This window comes from Pelophylax lessonae (assembly GCF_965119305.1).
Source record: "Pelophylax lessonae genome assembly, chromosome: 4".
Classification (NCBI taxonomy): Eukaryota; Metazoa; Chordata; class Amphibia; order Anura; family Ranidae; genus Pelophylax; species Pelophylax lessonae.
Genome location: NC_138771.1, coordinates 151,577,986 through 151,600,830, shown reverse-complemented (window position 1 = coordinate 151,600,830; position 22,845 = coordinate 151,577,986). Strand labels below are relative to the sequence as shown.

The 22,845-nt window shown below is 41.1% G+C and overlaps 1 long non-coding RNA gene across 1 annotated transcript in view; it reads right to left on the bottom strand.

Annotated features, from left to right (window-relative positions):
• Positions 1-760: 760 nt before the first annotated feature.
• LOC309554451 overlaps positions 761-22,845 on the bottom strand; it is a 51,805-nt gene continuing 29,720 nt past the window's right edge. The window contains exons 2-5 of the long non-coding RNA XR_014225234.1: positions 14,330-14,405; positions 3,389-3,452; positions 3,144-3,315; positions 761-946 (exon numbers count right to left, since the gene is read on the bottom strand). This is a non-coding gene — a long non-coding RNA (uncharacterized lncRNA). The remainder of the gene's footprint in view (positions 947-3,143; positions 3,316-3,388; positions 3,453-14,329; positions 14,406-22,845) is intronic.

Sequence of the window (22,845 nt, the reverse complement as noted above, 5' to 3'; positions counted from 1 at the left end):
ATTATGTGAATGCATGAGGCATATGCACAGCAATTTTTATAGAAATAGGCCGCTAAGAGCCCATTCAGACTAGCGCGACTTGTCAGGCGACTTGTCGCGGTCCATTGAGCAGTACAGAACCCGTTCTAATAGGAGCGACTTAGAAAAAGGGTCCTGTACTACTTTGGGGCGACCTGGGAACGACGTGCATAGACTTCCATTATGTGAAGTCGCAGTGCACAGCGGTGCACGCGACTTCACAGGTCGCCCCCCCGAAGTCGGATCGTGAACCGGCGCTAAGTGTTTTCATTGTTTTTAGTAATACATGTCAAAGGGATCAGTTTAATGTAAACAGTGACCTCAATGTGTATTTTCTAAAAACCTGTCTTCTTCCTTATATAGTTTGCAATTATCTATATACAATGAGGGGCAGTCATATTTGATCATTACAAGTAGAGGTTCATTTGTGCTTTGCAGCTCCTCCTACTAGTCTACCAGAGATTGTCTGAAAACAACAGGTCAGAAAGGTTATTTTCATAGTTGTTAGCCAGAGATTACATTGTATAAACTGCAAATGGTGGAAGCTCGGGGGCGACAGTTTTTTTTTCTTTTGTTTTGTTAAGAAACTATTACTTTTAAATATTGTTTTTCTCCAATCCTGTGATTTGGTAATGCTAATATGTTACCCTATGTATTTATTTGATTTGTGAATTGTAATGATAGAACAACTAAAGCTGTCCATAGATGGATCGTAATTCCTTCGGTTCAGCAAGGACTGGCTGAATTTTGATCCACGTCTAGCTGTTCTCTATATGAAGATATCATCACCATTCACTACAATTAGTATATATCTTTTAGCACATTTTGTTCCAATCAAATAACTGGGAGAGAAGATCACATTACCTGGATGTGAAATTTTGCCTTTTGGCTTTTCGGCAATTACACTCTGTACAGAAAGTGTCCATTCCTGCAATTGGTATAGGGCAAGGTCAGTCAGTGAGGCAAAGAAACACAAATTATTAGTACAGATTAAGCAGTAAAACATAAAAAATTCTAGGATATTGCAGATACTTCACATGAAGAAGAACAAAAAGACACAACTGTCCTTTGGCAAGACTTAGGCTGGTTATACACGGTTCAAATCTCAGCTGGTTCAGTAGGAGCGGGCTGAGATTCGAACTGTTAATGGGCAGGCTGAATGTACCAAGTTGTTCGATCGATCAGCTTGGATACAACCAGCCTGCCAGGTTTTCTTACGATTATCGCAAGGGGCTGCTTTAGCCGGTAGTGATAATCACTGTTTTCTCCCAGTGGGGATGGCTTCAACAGGCCGCCTCTGCCCCTCCTCTGGGAGAAGACAATTGCCGGGCAGGAGGGATTCCCGCATCAACACCAAGCACAGTTCTTTCCTGCAACCCGTGGTTGCAGGAAAGAAATTTGCTTTGTGTATTGCCGGCCTTAAATAAGAACCCTTGTTTTTTTTTTTCCCTAATCCTGTGATTTAGTAGTGCTAATATGTTCCCCTATGTATTCGTGTGATTTGTGAATTTCAAAGAAAGAACCACTTAAAACAAGCTGTCTATAGATGGATCTTAATTCGCAGGTTCAGCAAGAAGTGGATGAATTTTGATCCATGTGTAGCTGTTCTTGTCTGACAGAAGTCAATCGTTAGATTGACTTCTGTTGAACATGAATGTTGGAAAACTCTCGTTGATCAGTGTGTGCAGACACTGATTAGTGCATTCCGACAGCAGAGAGTCCCGCTATCAGAATACATTATCTTAGTGGGAGAGATTGAACAGATGGAAGAAAAATTATCAGATTCCTCCATCCACACAAGCAAGGTGGATGGAGGAATCTGATCATTTTGTTTTTCATTCAGCCAGGGAACAAATCATCTATGGCCACCTTTAGAGCCTCACACTTCCAAACTGTTTCAACAAGTGCATGGATGGGTGGCTCTAGGCTTTGTGAGGCCTTAGGCAGAGTTTAGACATGAGGCCCCACTCACCCCCCTTGCAGAGGTTAAGGAAGAACCCTGAGGCAGAGCATCTAATTACTGCTGCTAGTGTGGGTGGGATGTGTACTGTGGAAATCACATGGGATGAATAGGAGAGGGATGGGACTGGGAACCATGGGATAGGGGAGAAGGAGGAGGGGGTAAAAAGGGGGAGTGGGTAGATGATGAGGGATGAGTAGAGGAGAACTGGAGTAAAACTGGGGGATCCTGGTTTGTATTGCAATAAAAAAAGAGGAGTTTTGCTTGCGTGAGGGAAGGAAGGGGGGAAGAAAGAAAGAAAGAAAGAAAGAAAGAAAGAAAGAAAGAAAGAAAGAAAGAAAGAAAGAAAGAAAGAAAGAAAGAAAGAAAGAAAGAAAGAAAAGAGGTGGAGGAAGGGTGCCCCTTACATCAGAGTACTCACTGGAAGGAGAAGGGATGGATGAGATGGATCAGGTGCCATCTTTCCTCTTCTGGTTCCTGGTCTGCAATCTTTCCACCCACACAGCATCTTCTCTGAGGAGAAAACTGTCGGGGACTCTGGTTGGGGCAAGCACAGTTGGAGAGGGCGGGAGGAGGAGCAGAAGCATTTCTCTCTCCTCCCCGTCTGTGTTCTGTGAGGTAGGGGGAAGTGTCAGCACAGCAGCTGTAGTATCTGGCTGTGATCTGGAGATGTCAGTGAGCTCCTATCCCCCGGTGAGCTGCTCCTGATCGCAGCCCTGAATCGTAGCGGATTGTACCGCTTACAGACTGGCCGGGACTGTGCTGATGGCAGGGAGATCCCTTCTGCCAGCCTCAGAGGCGGATCTTTAACTCTGAAAATTAGGTGGCCGCGAGGCCCCTGTGAGCGCGAGGCCTTAGGCGACCGCCTAATTTGCCTAATTAGAGAGCCGCCTCTGATGGGTGGTTGAGGACACTGCCCTAATTCTATGTCTTGTTTTCATATAAATAAGTTTGTTGCATCATGTTAATTGCAGAAATCCATTTCTCTCTTGTATTTTCTGCATAAGGTGATCACTAAAAAGTATTATTGTCAGACTGTATTTCTTTCTGTCCTCAATGTTTAGCCTGCCTGGTACTCTTGTGTGTCTTTGAGACAGATTCTACAATAATATCCACCCGTTATTTATCACATTGGATTACTGCTACATGTTATCTCATCGCCTACCCTTCAGCGTGACCATAAAAATGATGGGGCATAGCTGTGTCTGGGAGCTCTGGTCGGCAGCATGTAAGGGCCATCCAGAAGACAAGAAGAGTCTTTTTTCATTCTGTATTAGATAACTAAATCATTCTTCACACTTGTCTGTTGCTCTATACGAAGATGTCATCACCATTCACTATAATCAGTATATATCTTTTAGCACATTTTGTTCCAATCAATCAAATAACTGGGAGAGAAGATCACATTACCTGGATGTGAAATTTTGCCTTTTGGCTTTTTGGCAATTGCACTCTGTACAGAAAGTGTCCATTCCTGCAATTGGTATAGGGTAATAAAATAGCAGTTTTTTAAAGGTCAGTCAGTGAAGCAAGGAAACACAAATTATTAGTACAGATTAAGCAGTAAATCGTAACAAAATCTAGGATATTGCAGATACTTCACATGAAGGAGAACAAAAAAGACACAACTGTCCTTTGGCAAGACTTAAATAGTAAACCTTGAAACATAAAATGCCTAACTAAAGCCGGTGCTATCCCTCGCCCAGAATTTATGGGGAAACCAGGGAACAGAAAAGCAAAACTAGAAAAGTGACAGCACATGAAAGTGTGAATATTTTGAAATATTATTTGTAGTTTTATTACATCTGGGTTAAAACTGAAAAAAAGTACAAGGAGCTTTAAAAAAAAAACTTTAAGATGGCCATCTTGTATCCAGTAAAATCTGTAGTAGATGATTAAAGAAAATATTTTACTGGTTGGTACCTGGATTGGTATCAGACACTTGCAGTCTTCTGTACGGCCGAGCTCAGATTGGGTGGGAGAGATGCAGCACAATGAGCCAGTGAGTTATGCTGCAGTGCTCATGTGCTAACTAGTCACATGCTGATAGGAGGAGAAAGCAGAGGGAGGTAGAGTTGAACTGATAAGTGTGTTTCTTTTTCTTTCACTGTCCATTCACAGGCTGAGGGTCAGACAAGACATGTTCTGCAGCCGAGAAAAATAGGTCGTCTGGCTGGCAAGACAAAAATGTGCTGTGTGGCAGAGTTCTTTAAATTTCAGAAATGGATAGCCAGGAATACAAATCCTTTAGCAGGTAAAAAATAAACTCTCTATTATGCGTTTAATGTAAGCATTTAGCCAGTTTCTGGAGTTTAGCCATAAAGACAAATTAATTTTTTTCCACATACTATTTTATAAGTTAATCAATATGCGCAGGCTGAAAAACAAAAAAGCAAGTTTAAAATGTAATTTTTGTACTCCCTATAAAATCCTTTTCTTGAAGTTCATTCTGGATCACAGTATTCAGAGTCAATTGGGTTATACTGCAGCCTACAGGAGGATTTGAACACTAGCAAACAAAAAAAAAAGTGATTAGTTTGGTATAATCCCTCCCACTCCCAGCATGCCTTAGTTTTGTAACAAGCAGTGCTAAAAGCACGTCCATAACCACAGGCCTGTGAACTCCAATACAATGATTTTTCAATGAGTACAAACATCTCTTTCTTGTTACTCAATTCAGAGACATTAAGGATGTCCAGAAGCAGCCCAACTTACAGGAGAGCTAACAGACCTACTATAAAGAACAGAAAACTGAAAGAACTTACACCCAGAGCTGGCACAAGTGGACATCCACCTGGTAAAACTTACAGAATATGTGAACAGAAAGTGGTAGCCTTGCATATATGGGGAACAGTTGATTTTCCTATGCCTGCTGACAGAGATGTATAGTAACTAAGTAGAACTACTTCACTTCTGTACTTAAGTACCGAAAGGCGGTATCTGTACTTTCCTAGAGTAGAATTTTTTTCTCCTACTTCCACTTTTACTTCACTACATTTTTTCGATGATTTAAATACTTCTACTCCAATATTTTTTTATTGTGCGGCATAGTTACTCGTTACTATTATAAAAATTACCACTGCCAGAATAGTAGATGGCAGGTTTCATGAAGCTCAAAACATGTGTATTATCAGCGCATACGAAAATAAATGCTACTGTATGTATAAATAAAAGCTGCATTTGAAATAATAAAAAACAATATGATGTTCAAACTTTTGACTTCTTTCTTTAATAACTACATAACACAGTACTTGTACTTTTACTTTCAGTACTTGAGTAGCAATTTTTTTTTCAAAACTACTGGTACTTTTACTTTCAGTACTTGAGTAGCAAAATTAAAAAAAAAAACTACTTGCAATACTTAAGTACAAAAAATGTTGAATACTTTAGTACTTCTACTCAAGTCACTTTTTGATCGAGCACTTGTACTTTTACTCAAGTATGGGTTTCGAGTACTTTATACAATTCTGCCTGCTGAGCAGCAAGGCATTGCAACCAAAAGGTTCTCTATATGCAGGAAATAAGACAGGAGACATTTGCTACACAGTAGTTCAAGGCTGGCGGCATGAGCTGTAAAACACTTCACAAATCAAGGATGGGTGTGAAGGAAAGCTGGAGCCCTTATCATGAGTTTAATCCATTATCCCAATGTTTGACAGACTGGCATTACAGCCATGGCAGGTGGCAATGTAGGGCCTGCCAGAGGAAACAAGGTTTTGGAAAGTATCTCCAAACATCTATGGGATCCTTAAATACTGGTGCATTCTCTACAAGAATTATCATTTCAATATTAAAGTGGGAGTAAACTCTCATGTATGATTTTTTACCTATAGGTAAGCCTATAACAAGGCTTATCAATGGGTACTGTAAATATCTCCTAAACATGCACCATTTAGGGGATATTTACTAGTGATCGACCGATATCGTTTTTTTTATTGCTGATACCGATATTTTGGTCATCACATATCGGTATCGGCCGATATCGAGCGATATTTTCATATATTAAAAAAAAAATTTTTTACATTTTTTTAACATTTTTTTTTTTTTTACAATACCCCAAACCCCTCCTCTGCACTTAAAAGCATTCAAAATGCAAAGTTTGGCTGTTTTGAATGCTGTAATTTCTTGGAATTTGGCACAGAGTACCCGGAAGTGATGTCATGACATTTTACATGGAGACCCAATCAGAGCCGAATGCGGCTTCGATCGGGTCTTCTCTTTAGGTGCCATGCCAGGCTGATTGCCCGGGTCTCCCAGTGGGACGAGCACTTTCCCGAAATATCGGCAATATTGGTAACCTCAGAGGCCGATTCCGATATATTGGGGAAAGTGCATATCGGCCCCCGATATAGCAACTTTGCCGATAATCGGTCGATCCATAATATTTACTTTAGATGTAGCAGGTGATGTCATTGGCACATGGGCTCTGAAGGAATGGCATACCCGTGCTGTTCCTTCAGAGCCGTGCCTTAAACAGCGACTCCTGCGCACATATGGGGGAGTGATGTCATCGCCGGCTTGGTCATTCATTTTGCCGAAGCCAGCAAACACGGAAAGAAGACCGGATGAAGATGGAAGCATCTTCAGCAGTGACAGCGCGCTACTGGAGGGCTTCGTTTTCAGTATTGCAATGCATACTAGCATAGGTGTGCGCAGCCTAATGCATTAGGGTGTGCACACCAAAGCTCAAACACACACTACTGATCACTCATGATGTTTATTCAGAAAATTATATATTTAACGGTCCCTTTCCCCACTCATCCTAAAACATCCCCACAGCAACAGTCGGCTGGAGAAGAGAGGAGGGAAGCTGGAAGAGCTGTGGGGGTAAGGGGGAGGGGAGCCAGGGCAATAGGGGTAATCTGTGCTGCACAGGGTGATTAGGGTGTGCCTGGGCACACCTGGCACACCCTGTGCGCACACCTATGCATACTAGCACATTATGACTTAAACTTTTAATGCGGTTTACTACCGCTTTAAGATGGTATCATAGGAAGGAGTTGATTACGTCTTTAAAAAGTATTTCTCAAATTGATATCTGACTATGAAACACTTAGGAGGAGTAAACAACTTATTGAACATTTTCCAGTCTCTGTCCAGCATGCCTGGAAGTAGAGAGTGCATGGAGAAAGTTTTAGTAGTCTTAGAGCCTCTAAGGGATCCTAGGCAGGCATCAGCACCAGTGAAAGTCACAGACAAGCTGCTCCTCATCATTAGCTTTGGAATGTACCACAATAATAAGAGTTATCATCTGACAAGGCTCCGAGGTGGCTAGATCTACAGGCAGTTCAGATAATGGTCCTGTAGCAGAAGGTGTTATGGTCCGCTTATGTGTACCAAAAACTCTCACTGAATTTCAACAGAGTGAGCAATGAAAACTGCATTTCCTCAGAGGTTTAAACTGAGTATGCATCTTCACATAATGGAGCAAAAGAGGAATGTAGGTACTACGTTGGAAGGGTGCACTTCAGGCTGCTTTGGAATAGATAGTGGATCGTGAGCCAAAGGGATTTATTGCAGTGGGTCTGTTCGCCATGTGTTTGAGATCTAACATGTTGCACTGCTAGCAAAAACATCCTTGGGTACTCACAAATCAGCTGCTGGAAACAGAAGAGGTTCAAAGCCCGGAGCTGACCAGGTCACTGTAAGTGTCAGCAAGGCCTAACTGCGCTGAAACCCTGTGTCTATTGTAATTAAAAGCAGTGGTAGGAAGGTGTTAATTAATGTTAAATGGAGGGAACAAGAGCATGGAGTATGTGTGCAAGACACTCCACCTAGTGACCTCTTAATGGTTCTAATGAACAGAGTAGATCCCAATTCTCAGCCCGTATAACCTACTCACAGAGTTAGTCTTTAGAGACAAGTTTTTTGCACAATTGCAGCAAGTCCGCATTGCATGACTCCAGATCAACTTTCTTTGCAAACATTCTGAAAGTCTGCTGCAAGTTCTGGTTCATTTATGTTGTGCAATAGTCATCCCACCACAGGGGTCACTGTGGCTGAATTTTCATGCTGTACACTTGCAGAGCTCTTGCTGTAGACTCACCACTGCAACTTTGCTCTTGCTAAAGACTTGCCACGCAAATTAGCCGCCACAAATTGGAAAAGTGTCAAGTAGAACTTGTGCTTCAAGTGCTCTGTAAGTGTACAACTTGCCAGTAAAAATGTGCAGCAAATGAACAGACTTACAATTCAACACTGCCACAAACTCGTGGTATGGTATCTTTGCTATCTGGGTCTGGACCTGGAAAATGCTCCATAGCTAACTAAGACAGTACAGAGGTCTAGAATGTTCCAAAATGCAGAACCCAGTGCCTGGAGGTCATATTCCAGAGAGGCACTGAAAACATCCAATCCAGCTGGCTTTGGGTACAGTTTCTAAAGCTATTGCTCAGGATATGCCAATCTGGACAGCTGCATAAAGTACACAGATTATGCAGCATTTAGAGAAGTTTTGACTAAAGAAAAATTATTTTGAAAAAAGGAAAAATGGCTAGGAAAAACGGAAAAATGGTTAAATGTTTCTCAGTATAGAAAAGGCGTCATTCCTCCTAGACACTAGCAAAATTCTGAGACCTGCTGGGGGGGGGGGGGGGGGTGCTTATACCAGGCTGGTCGCTGTATTTTTTTGTCCAGATTCTCCTGTGTTCTGCAGTATAACTCTGAATCCTGTGTGCCTCAATGTACGAGAAAGAAATGACGTTCTTGTATTTACATACAATTATTTTATTACATAATTTTACAGCATTATTGTGTTGGTGTAAAAGTATTTCAGTATTTAATTAGCTGATCAGCCAAGAAATAAATATTCCAGTCTATTCTCTGCTATCAAATTATTTCTGCAACCCTAAAGTGATTTTCAAAGCCAAATTATTTCACTATTTAATTTACTTAGATATAAAATTAATTCTATTACATAACAAAAAATTGTTTCAGAAAGTTTACTCAAGGTATAATTAGGAATAAAGTTGAGGTTTACCACTACCAAGGATTCTTGCAAATCCTGTATGTTCAAACTTAATGATTCCGGCATATTAATTACAGGAATTTGCCATACCAAATTCTTTATAACAATATTGCACTGCCTAGCCTTTAAACTTAGGTCAGCTGGCTTCAAAAGGCCAATATGGAGGCTTAGAGAGTGAGATAACAGCACCAATTCTTACTATGTGTTTTAGCTGCGATAGGGAAAAAATAAGGAGGGCTGCTAATGATGTGCATAGGGAAGGATTAGTGGAGGGCTTGTACTGTAGGTCTGGCAGGTCTGTTAATGCACATGTAAAACCCTTACTGAAAGTCAAGTAGCTAATGGCTGAGTATATTAGAGAATTTGGAAATGGGGAAGGGAAAGATTTTAACAGTTTTTTATCTCTTATTACATCTCAATGCTGCTTATGTCATGTAGCCTCTTTTAAGACCCTCCCAGTCCGCAGGCATCACAGTTATAGCAGGCTACATGTGTTTATTCACAGGGCAAATTTCCTACTTGTTGCTGACAAGACCTGCCTTCAAAGACAATTAAAAACGCTCTTTCTAATGAAAAGAAAAAAAAAAGACCTGTGCCTGAGCGTCTGAGGCTTCCAGGCGGCACAGGTGATTTCACCCTGCCTCATTGTTGCCTTCTACGATAGCTAGGTGCTCAAAATCCCACAATATTATGATCCTCCAAAGGGCTGGAGTGAACGTACATGGGATTTCCTTTTTTGAGCTTCATTTTTAAATCTTCTATGTGATTTGCTTTTCTTTGTGTGTGTGTGTGTGTGTGTGTCTGTGGGGGGGGCTTTAAAAAAAAAAAAAATGTTCCTTGAAGGTCTTTAGCTGTTTCACTGTCACTACTGTATGTCATATATCAGCAGTTGCAGGGGAGTTACACACACTCCTGGCTGCCGACTGTTGGCTAATAGACCCCTGATGTGTGAGTAAAGAGAACATATCATCACATAGGGATGTGCACATGCTTACCATTGTTTTTCAATGGTGCTAATTCACATTTGTGTGATGCATGGAAAAAGTTAATCTCTATTATTAACCATGTCTGTACCCTCAAACGTTACACAAACACTACCGAGGGGCTCAGGGACCCCCGCAAACCCCCCACAGCACGGCGTGACCGCAAATAGCGCCCCCACAGGGACCGTGGTGGACACATGGGGACCACACAGACAGACATGAGGGGGATAACAAAGACTCCAAACAGACTGCCATCCCCATGACAGAGGCCCCACATACACCCCAGGACATACAATGCCATAGACAGAGGGGGTAGCATATTACTCACCGATCCAGCGACAGTGTGGATGCCACTCTGAGACGGGAAGCCTCCCACCCCGGGTGGTGGTACCGTCAGCCAAACAGGACTCTAGCAACACGTGGCGTACCGCAGTTGAGGCATCCTAGCGAAGTAGCCACTTTGCGGGCTTTGTCCCTGAGGACAGGGACAGGTCGTTTGCATAGCCTGCTAACGCTCGATGACAGGATGGGATTCCGTAAGGCTCTAGTACAACCAGTCCGATTCCCAGCTCCGCAAACGCTGTAGTCTTCTGAAGTCTGACTAACTAAAATCTGTGGATGCTTTCTGTAGGGGCTTTTGATGGTAATGACAGCGCATGTCAAAGTGCCTGCCCAAAGAAAAAAAAATTGCAGCATATGTGTGAAGCCAGAATAAAGGAGATGAATACTGATAGAAATAAATACAGTGGAGGATGCCATCTCTGATGTTCTTATATAAATGCCAATTCCATGGAGTCACTGACCTGGAACAAGCATACAGTAAGAGAAGTCACAGTAAGATCAGAAGGCCTCTTTTGTATACATTAGCCCAAGTTCTAGTTGACACTTTGTGGTGGGATGACTATTGCACAACATAACTGAACCAGAACTTGCAGCAGACTTGCAGAATGTTTACAAAGAAAGTTACATAGTTACATAGTTACATAGTTACATAGTTAGTGAGGTTGAAAAAAGACATCAGTCCATCCAGTTCAACCTATGATGTGTGTGTGTGTTTGCTATTAACCGTACATTGTATACCCCTGTATGTTGTGGTCTTTAAGGTGTCCATCTAATAGTTTTTTGAAACTATCAATGCTCCCTGCTGATACGACTGCTTGTGGAAGAGAATTCCACATCCTTACCGCTCTTACAGTGAAGAACCCCTTACGCACTTTAAGGTTAAACCGCGTTTCCTCAAGTTTTAGTGAGTGGCCACGTGTCTTATTGTATCTCCTCTCTCTGAATAGTTTGTTCCTTATGCTCGGGTCGCCAGTACAGTATTTGTACATTGATATCATATCCCCCCTCAATATTCTCTTCTCCAGAGAGAATAGGTTCAGTGCTTGTAGTCTTTCCTCATAGCTGATGTCCTCCATTCCCCTAATTATTTTTGTTGCCCTTCTCTGGACTTTCTCCAGTTCCAGCACATCCTTCCTGAGGACCGGTGCCCAGAACTGGACAGCATACTCCAGATGTGGCCGGACCAGAGTCTTGTAGAGTGGGAGAATAATCTCTTTATTTCTGGAGTGAATCCCCTTTTTTATACAACCCAGTATTCTGTTGGCTTTGCTTGCGGCGGCTTGGCATTGCATGCCATTGCCAAGCCTGTTGTCTACCAGTACCCCCAAGTCCTTTTCCATCCTAGACTCACCCAGAGGTTCCCCCCCCCCCCCCTAGTGAGTAGCTTGCTTTCTGGTTTCTGGCCCCCAAGTGCATTACTTTACATTTTTCAACATTAAATCTCATCTGCCATGTAGTTGCCCACCCCCTTATTTTGTTCAGGTCCTCTTGCAAGGTTTCCACATCCTGCATAGAAGATAATGGCATGCTTAGTTTAGTATCATCTGCAAATACTGAGATTGTACTAGATATCCCCTCCTCTAGATCATTTATGAATAAATTAAACAGGATTGGTCCCAGGACAGAACCCTTGGGGACCCCACTTTCCACACCCGCCCAATCCGAGTACTCCCCATTAATCATCACCCTCTGGACTCTACCCTGGAGCCAGTTCTCTATCCAGGTACTCACCTTATGGTCCATACCTACCTTCCTTAGTTTGTACAGTAAGCGTTTGTGGGGAACGGTGTCAAAGGCCTTTGCAAAGTCCAGATACACCACATCCACAGGCTTACCTTTATCTAGGTGGCAGCTCACTTCATCGTAGAAGGTTAATAGATTGGTTTGGCACGAACGATTTTTCATGAATCCATGCCGATTACTACTTATAATACCGTTTTCATTACTAAAGTCTTGTATGTGGTCCTTTATCATCCCCTCCAAAATTTTGCAGACTACTGATGTTAGGCTGACCGGCCTATAGTTACCCGGGATATATCTTGGCCCCTTTTTTAATATTGGTACCACGTTGGCTTTTTTCCAATCAGCTGGCACCATACCCGTCTGTAAACTATCCTTAAAGATCAAGAATAATGGTCTGGCAATCACCTGGCTGAGCTCATTAAGAACCCTCGGGTGCAAGCCATCCGGTCCCGGGGATTTATTTATGTTAAGTTTCTCTAGTTTAGCTCTAAGTCTATCCTCTGTTAGCCATGGCGGCACTTCCTGAGGTGTATTATTTAGTTCGGCCTTACAAGCAAGGTTCGTGTAGCCCCCCGATTCCTTTGTGAAGACTGAAGAAAAGAAATTATTTAACACTTCCGCCTTTTCTCTGTCCTCTGTGGCCATTTTTCCTTTATCATCTTTTATGGGGCCAATGTGTTCTGACCTCGCTTTCTTACTGTTTATATACTTAAAGAACTTCTTGGGGTTCTTTTTACTGTCCTCCGCTATATGTCTCTCGTGTTCTATTTTAGCCGCCCTGATTTCGTCTTTACATTTCTTATTACACTCTTTGTAATGCTTAAATGCTGCCAATGACCCCTCAGTCTTGTATTTTTTGAAGGCCTTTTCTTTAGCTCTAATATACATTTTTATGTTGGAGTTTAGCCACCCAGGGTTTAGTTTTGCTCTTTTAAATTTATTTCCCTGTGGAATGCACTGACCCACCCCTTTGTTAAGTATGCTCTTGAAGCACTCCCATTTTTCCTCCGTGTTCTTTGTTCCCAGGGTTCTATCCCATTTGATATTTTCTAGCAGCGAGCGCAGTTTAGGGAAATTTGCTCTTTTGAAATTCAGTGTCCTTATATTACCTTTGTGTTTCCTATTACTGTAATTAATACTGAAACCAATTGACCTATGGTCACTGTTCCCTAAGTTGTCCCGTATTTCTATATCCGTGAGCAGGTCTGTATTGTTGGTAATCAGTAGGTCAAGTACCGCATTGTTTCTTGTCAGTGCATTCACCATCTGACCCATGAAATTGTCCTGCAAAACATTTAGGAACTGCCGAGCCTTGGCTGAGTGCGCGGTTCCTTCTGCCCAGTCTATATCAGGATAATTAAAGTCCCCCATTATAATGACATTTCCCATCCTTGCTGCCAATCCTATCTGTAACATGAGGTCCGCCTCACCCTCCTCCCTCTGGTTGGGGGGCCTATAGCATACGCCCAATATTACCTTCCCCACCGTGCCTTCCCTTTGAAGCTCTACCCATAGGGATTCTGCCTCGTCCATAGCTCCATTATTAATATCATCCCTCATATTTACCAGTATACTGTTCTTAATATACAGACATACCCCTCCCCCTTTTTTACCCTCTCTATCCCTGCGATGAAGGGAATACCCCTGAATGGTCGCCATCCAGTCATGAGAGCTGTCGAACCAAGTCTCAGTTATCCCCACAAAATCTAAGTCCTCCTCAAACATCAGCAGCTCCAGCTCTCCCATCTTGTTGGCCAGGCTTCTGGCATTGGTATACAAACCTCGTAATTTTGATCGGTTACATTTATCCTCGTTTGATGTTTTTAGGCTGCTCTCTTGATTTTTCCCCATACCCACCCTGGGTTTAGGAGCTCCGAACACCTTACCGCTAATGCCCCCATTTCTGCCCTCTGAAACTTGCTTTCCACTGGCTAATTCTACATCTGTACCCTCCCCCCCTAGTTGATCTGCAGTCATGCAATGCAGATTTGCTGCAATTGTGCAACCAACTTGTGAAGCCTGGCAAGTCTAGCAATAGTTTAGAAAGTCATTTTCAAACATGCAGCGCAATTGCTTGCTATCTGGGAGTCTATTGAGTTTAGGAACAACAGAATCCGAATTCACTTGGTACAGGCTTCCTTTCACATATTTGAATGTGTTTTTTAACCAATCCCTGAAAAGATATTATTTTTATCTAGAGACAGGGTCTATAGAGAAAATCTATATCTGGGTGGTATGTGTACTGTATAAATATAGCTGGGACATCTGGTTACATCTTACAGCAGCCTCTTGGAGGATGTAAAGCCTTGTACTTACCGTTCTGAGATCAGAAAAGCTGGATGCGTGCTGTCAGGTTGGTGGATTGATGAATGGTTCCACCCAGTCCATTCATCTATAACAACAAGAGAACATGATAAAACATAAGAAGCATTTGTACCCTGCATGTTAGAGCTTACAATCTAATATGAAAGTAGGAAACAATACAACATGTACACAGATGAAGAAGAGCCAAGCCAACAGATAACCAATTATTAAAGTAGAACTATGGGCTTGATTATAACCCATTTCAGATGTTTTTTTTGCCATCTGTCCATGCTCATGTTGCCATGTTGCCATGTTGCCATGTCATGTTGCCATGTTACTCATGTTGCCATGAGTCCAACTTGGGATATTTACCTTCACTTCCTGCCCCATAGCCAAAACAGGAAGTGAAAGGAAATCCCTGCAAATTAAGGGATCCCTTGGGGACCTCCAGGTCACCAGAACTAGTGTCTCCATTGGAAGATTTTCCCTCAAATTACTTTTCTGGGGACAACCCAAAACGTAAGATTTTTTTTAGTTTCACTTTCAATGATAATGGTAAACAGGACACATAGAGAGGGTGAACAGGGGCACAGACAGCAATAAAAACCTGACAGAGTGTTCTAATCTATCTCCGATCTATCAAAAACTAAAATAAAAGTTTTGCCTTTAGCTATGACTTGCTAACTGCCCACAGTATATCCCAGATAGCAAGGATAACTTTCCACACGTTTTTGGCAGTGTTGAATTATAAGTCTGTTAAATTGCTGCACATTTTCACTGGCAAGTTGTACACTTGCAGGGCACTTGAAGCACTTTGGCACTTTTCCAATTTGTAGCAAATTTGCGTGGCAAATCGCTAGCAAGAGCAAAGTTGCAGTGGTGAGTCTAAAGCTAGAGCTCTGCAAGTCATTTTCAAACTTGCAGCACAATTGCTTGCTATCTGGGATCTAATGCAGGCGGCCGGCAGGCACGGGCGGGCAGGCTTGATCACATACTTGATTCAGCCTAAGGCACACAGTGAGCTGCTTCCAAAACTACTATGTACACTGGACTCCGCGAACTGCAGCTCCCGGTACCCTGCTTCCTTGAGTTACCCGGATATCAAGTGGTCGCTATGCGAATAACATGATCACAATGTCAACAAAGCTGTTATGAATGAATGTCATATGTCATTCATAACAGCTGTGCTTCCTATACAGTGATGCTTTAATTGGCCCATGGCTATCACATGGTACCTGGGCCAATCAAAGCACCATGTACCATGTGATTAGCTGTTTCCACACTTGTATAAAGTACTCGAAACCCATATTTGAGTAAAAGTACAAGTGCTCGATCAAAAAGTGACTTGAGTAGAAGTGGAAGTGCTCTATCAAAAAGTGACTTGAGTAGAAGTACTAAAGTATTCAACGTTTTTTGTACTTAAGTATTGCAAGTACTTTTTTTTTAAAATTTTGTTACTCAAGTACTGAAAGTAAAAGTACAAGTACTGTGTTATATAGTTATAAAAGAAAGAAGTCAAAAGTTTGAACATCATATTGTTTTTTATTATTTCAAATGATTAACCTAAAGGACAATCACAATTACTTTGGCTGTAACGTTTTGTAAACAAAAACAGATAAAGTATGTCCCTCCCTTTCCCCTTTTAAAGCATCCCTCCTTCTCTTCCCTGCATTTTTTTCTCCACAGCTTATTGGTGCGCAAAATCATATATAAACCAATGTGATATACAACAATATATTCCAATAATGAAATAAAGGAGGAGTGTATGAAATCAAAGTCAATAAAAAAGTCCATATATATATAATGCCATAATGCCATAATACCATATATAAATATGTGACAAAACAAGATGAATATATTTTCAAAGGTGCAGGAATCAAACAGGTGCTATTCCAAATAATAGGTGCAGACTCCCACCACCTTGTGGATTTCCCCCTTACCCGGTGGATGAAGGTAAGTGCAAAATAATATCCAAATAGACTCTTCCAGTGAAACAAAACTGCAAAACCTGTGCTCTCAACTTCCAGTGAAAAAAGCAAAATCAGCCTCTTACCAGAAAAAAGGTCTATGTACACTTGTGACTCTCCTTGGTTGGGGGAGGTTCTCTTTCCCCTTAACAGCAGATATGTAGACCATTTTATTTATACACACAGTAGCATTTATTTTCGTATGCGCTGATTTACACATGACATTATACACATTTTTTTGAACTTCATGAAACCTGCCATCTACTGTTCTGGCAGTAGGAAAAATAAGAACTTCCGCGCTATGGACTAAATGGATAGATAAGTGAATAATTAAGTGAAAAAAATGTGTATAAATAAATGAATAAAAAATATGTAGTAAATGTATAAAATATAAAATATATATATATATATATATATATATATATATAGATATATCTAAAAATAGGCTGCAGCCTCCCTGGATGATAGTCCGGAGACTATGCACTGGATATAAAAGGAATAGGGGTGATGGCGCTGCCTATATAATTTAGATATAATAAAAATGTAATAAGCTGTGATGCAAAGTGCCTTAAGCTAAAAACAATAATGTGTAATATTCAAACAATAATATATTCCATAAAAACTTCAATTAAGTGCAAGTGCAAGGTATAAAAGTGCCTGCAGAAAGATTGGAAAGTGACTGGTGCAATAATTGTATGAGCAATAAATAATATTTAACATGCAATATTAATGTGCTAAAAAATATGGTGCTATATAAAGTGAGCTGTTCCACTCATACCACGTGTTGATATGGGGAATAAAAAAGTGCCAAGAGAGCAAAAAATAGAAAAAAGTTATTATTTTAAAAAAATACAGCTTGCAATGTCCAATAAGGAAAGATCCAGTAGAAAAGTCTATATCATGTGCGGTGACTTCAAAGGCAATAAAGGTGACAGCACTCGGAACAAACCGACACTCAGGTGAAAAGGTGACCCCGTGGTGGGTGGTAAGGTGCTGGGATTCCTTTGATAAAATTGCACACTTACCAGAGACACCCACCCCACACAGGGGTATAGAGCGGGTGTATTTATGGGTCTGGCAACCTAGCGGTATCCTCCTATCCCTGGGTGGAGGGCGTGTGCCGAGGATCAGGCTGGTCCTGGTGTGGATGTACCCTAGGATGGTCCCCTGTGTGCCTTCCTGCCTAGGTATGTTCCGAGGGATCCACTCAGCTCCACTCCCGATATTTAAACCTGTTTCTCCTGATCCTCATTCCTCATGTCTGCATTAAGGGGCCTTAATGCAGACATGAGGAATGAGGATCAGGAGAAACAGGTTTAAATATCGGGAGTGGAGCTGAGTGGATCCCTCGGAACATACCTAGGCAGGAAGGCACACAGGGGACCATCCTAGGGTACATCCACACCAGGACCAGCCTGATCCTCGGCACACGCCCTCCACCCAGGGATAGGAGGATACCGCTAGGTTGCCAGACCCATAAATACACCCGCTCTATACCCCTGTGTGGGGTGGGTGTCTCTGGTAAGTGTGCAATTTTATCAAAGGAATCCCAGCACCTTACCACCCACCACGGGGTCACCTTTTCACCTGAGTGTCGGTTTGTTCCGAGTGCTGTCACCTTTATTGCCTTTGAAGTCACCGCACATGATATAGACTTTTCTACTGGATCTTTCCTTATTGGACATTGCAAGCTGTATTTTTTTAAAATAATAACTTTTTTCTATTTTTTGCTCTCTTGGCACTTTTTTATTCCCCATATCAACACGTGGTATGAGTGGAACAGCTCACTTTATATAGCACCATATTTTTTAGCACATTAATATTGCATGTTAAATATTATTTATTGCTCATACAATTATTGCACCAGTCACTTTCCAATCTTTCTGCAGGCACTTTTATACCTTGCACTTGCACTTAATTGAAGTTTTTATGGAATATATTATTGTTTGAATATTACACATTATTGTTTTTAGCTTAAGGCACTTTGCATCACAGCTTATTACTGTTCTGGCAGTGGTAATTTTTATAATTGTAACGAGTAACTATGCAGCACAAAAAAAAAATATCGGAGTATTGAAAACATCGAAAAAATGTAGTGAAGTAAAAGTGGAAGTAGGAGAAAACAATTCTACTCCAGGAAAGTACAGATACCGCCTTTCGGTACTTAAGTACAGTAGTGAAGTAGTTCTACTTAGTTACTATACATCTCTGGCGGTTTCCAATCACAGATCACTAGTAACCAGAGATGTAACCCATTCACGACAGTTCAAAACATTACTTCTACAGTGGTCATCACTGTAACAGCAATCAAAGTGTAAAAAAAAAAACTCTGATCACCCCCAGAGTAGTATAGTGTTACTATGGTGACACTGAGCTACGCTGATGAAAGTATGTAAGAAAAAATAGTAAAAAAAGAAAAAAAATAGTAAAAAATGTAATATAAGATATAATTCCTTAAGCTTGTAAATTGTGCTTGGAAAAAAAATGTTACACTTTTTTAAAATTATTTAAGTGCCGGTTCACACTTCTGCGGATGCGCTGATCGCATGTAATTCGGAGCGCACTGCTCCTTCATTACATGCGATCTCCTGTGCGGATGCGAATTCAGCCATACACTTTGTATGGCTGAATTCGCAGCGCATCTGCAGCAAACACGCACATGAGGCATTTTTTGAGCCCCCTCAGAATCGGATCGCACAGTGGTTCACACTTGTGCGATCCGATTCTGTGCGAACTGTCAGATCACACTGCGATATGCGATCAAACTGGGGGGTGTCGTTAACATTTAATTGACACCCCCTGCGTATCGCATATGGCAGTGTGAACTGCCAGATGTGCGGATGCGATGCGGGAACAGGTTGCATATTCGCAGCGTTCCCGCATCGCACAAATGTGAACCTAAGAGGGGGTGTTGTTTTTCAGTGTATTTATGCTAGATTGGTTTATTTTGTTTAGATATTTTTTTTTATTTATGTTTATTCATTTTCTAGGTATTTCAGACCAACATCCAGGGGACCAATACAGGCAGCTGTTTCGCAGCATGAATTAAGAGACTGCAGATGACACTGCAGTGTAAAACTTGACAACAGAAGGACAATTTGAAATAGCAAGGCTAGGCCTGCATTTATTAGCGATAAAGAGCACAGGCTGGTGTTTTACTACAATAATTAAGATATTGCAAGAGAGAGCTGTAAAAAAATTGGTCAGCAGCAGGACAGTCTTAATCAGGAATAATAGGCCAAATTATACTAAAGACAAAGGGAGTCTATGCATAAAATGTCTGCTGTACACATGTGACAAACATTTGCACATTTGAAACAAAAGATCACTATATTTGTTCTAGAATTTGTAGTCCTATATCATCAGTGCAATCTGGTGGCTGCAATGCACTTTTTTCTGATAGAGGTATTTAGAGCACTAATGCATTATGAGCACTATTTGATGCTGACGATATAGGGACTACACGTATTAGAGACAATACGTCAATTTTTAATTTTGACGGTGCAGATATTTGTCACATTCGTACAAGGAACGTTTTATACATAGATCCCATAGAGCACATGTAGGTGTTTTACTATATTTATTAAGAGGTTGCAGATAATACAGCAGTGTAAAACAATTTTAGGAACAAGGCTAAGCCCAAATTTACTAAAGCGAACAGCACAGGCTATAGTTTTACAACAAAGATTAAGATACTGGCAAAATTGGCCAGCAGCAGAGCAGTTTTAATTAGGGATAGTAGGCCTAATTGGTAATTGCCTAACATTTTTTTTTATCTATGGGGTTGGGGGTGTGATAAAAGTGACATAATTCGAGGTGCATCAGCATGCTGCAAACAAAAGGCAGCTCCAAGAACAGATGGTTATTTAGTTAGTTAGCTAAGCTCTAGTTTGTGCATACAAAACCTAAATAAAGGTTCTATCAACATTAACCACTTCAAAAGTGGGCCAATTCTGATACTTTTCATATGTGTAAAAACTTATTTTTGCTAGAAAATTACTTAGAACTCCCAAACATTTTATAATTTTTAAGCAAAGGCTCTAGAGAATAAAATGGTTGGTGTTGCAGTTTTTTATGTCACACAGTATTTGCGCAGCAGTTTTTTTAAATACAATTTCTTTGGAAAAAATACACTTTGGTGAGTTATAATGCACAAAAACACAATATAATACCATATTGTGTGGTAAAAGATAAAAGATACTGTTATATCATGTAAATAAATACCTAACATGTCATGCTTTCAAATTTCAAAAGCTTGTGGCGCCAAACTACAGTACTCCAACCGTATGTATAGGCGACAAGCCTTTGCAAGTTACCAGGTTGCTAGTTTAGAGTTACACATGAAGTCTGGTGCTAGAATTATTGCTCTTGTTAACACGTTCATGATGATATCTTAAATGTGTGGTGGCATTGTCATTTACATGCACATGCAAAACCTACCTATGTGTGTGTCTTTGCGCGAGCACGGGGGAGCTTTTTTTAAATAATTTTTATTATTATTATTTTTTTTTAAATTGATGATGATCACTTTAGCAGATCATTGGTTTATTTGGTTATTTGTTCTGTGAATGTTAGGGTCTTTGAAGATTACTTTATTTGTACCAGGGTTCCTCTTTCATCCTAATCCCCCTACAGTAACCCTTACCCAGAACTCCCCATACTCTCTCTCATAACCCATCACATCTCATCCTCCTCTTTTCTGTCCCCTCCTTAATTTGTTCAGTTTTCCTTCTCTCTTTCCCTATTTGGAAAATGGAGTGAATATTGAATATTGACATTAGTAAGCAATTGTACTTCAATTTCCTCCTGTTCATGATCATGTTACTGTATTATATGCACTCTGCCACCCTGCTTATATCTTAATATAAATACAGAATTGTTTATTTCACTTTGTTTTAAAAATGGTAAAACCTTCTGCATTGTGTACTATGGTTTGTACCATGCTCTGGTTATTATAAATAAAAATATAACAAAAACAAATAAAGTTTGCATAAATTCTATCAATGTATAAAGCTGGCCTGAGGAATATTGCTGTTTTAACACACTACATCTTTTGAGTGTTTTTCCAGGTTTGAAAAGATAGAACATTTTTAAGCAGGTAGGGTTGTAGCCAGGAAAAGGGGGTAATTGGCATATATAAAAAAAACACATTTCATCTTTCACCTATTAGCACAGCAAACATTAGTTTATGAAAAGAGAAGGCACAGGGGAGTGGGCTGAGCGCAAAAGGAGGGAGAGATAAGAAAGGGGTATAAACATGCTGGCTTATTCAATGTGCTGAAATAAACTAAGCATACTAGAGGAGTATCTCAGGTGAAGTTGCTTCTTGGACAGGAAATCTGTGACTTAGCTATTTTTTAAAAAATATTTCCAGTGTTGAAAATGTATGCAAAATCTTGGCATCGATTGTATTACACGCCAGCCTGTCTGGTCCCCGTTATATCGAATGATCCCTTTAGATGTCATTGAGGCTGTCCCCAGGAGGGGGATGTACTATGATACATATTTGAGCAAATTGTGGATCTGGGTTTACAGTATCCTGTTAACTACTTCACTCTAATATTCGGAAGAATCTGTATGAGGCTTTGCTTCATAAACCTATTGAGGCACTCTTCCATAGCGAATGTAGGCTAGTTACCCATATCTTTAAAACTACTAAGCTGGGGGAGTGACCGGCGCGCGGACAATATGGCCACATAAGAAGAGAGCTCCACACACAGGACCAAAAACCTCAGCATCTGCCTGCTCTCCAATGGCGATTTTAACCCCTCTGAGCTGCTCCAGCACCCCCGCTACACTTATGGAGCCATGACACTGAAGTGAAAGGACAATCGGCTGCTATGAAAGCTGATGGAATACATATTTCAACTGATTACGAGGCATGGCCAAGATGGCACTGCGGCTGAATCTTCCACAGCAGCACCAGCCGCTCTCCCCCATCTATAGCCTGGACAAATGGCGAGGTCTCGGCACAACCCCGAGGTCCCTCCACAGTCCAGGACAGGGTCCCTGCGGTCTCCTCCAGGCTCCCCTGCTTCCAGCAGCCCAACTAAAACAAAAATGAAACTGGATTCCTCTGCAACCAGCAATGAGGTGAGCCACCTTCCTTCTATATCTCCTGCAGTAACACTACAAAACCCACAGAATGATTCCATCACATCTTTCCCTACTATGGGGTAACCTGTGATGGACACCACACTGAAGGACATGTTAATGTCCCTAAGAAGTTCTCTTCAAGCTGACATGCTATCCCTCATGCACCATCTTGGTCATAGCGTCAGTCTAATAAAGGACAGAATCTCCCATGCAGAAGCAAACATTGGTGGCATTTCTACCACAGTCAATGTTATCATTGATATCATTGATACTCAAGAGAATCAAATGCAGGACACTAAATGGATAAAAGACAAATTGGCGCACATAGAGGATAGATCCCGCAGTAACAATAACGCAGGATACTGGAATTGGTACAGCCCTCTGACCTATCCACATATGCACGCGGTCTGATCAAATCCTTAATGCCCAATCTAAAGAATATTGAATTGGTAATTGACCGCATTC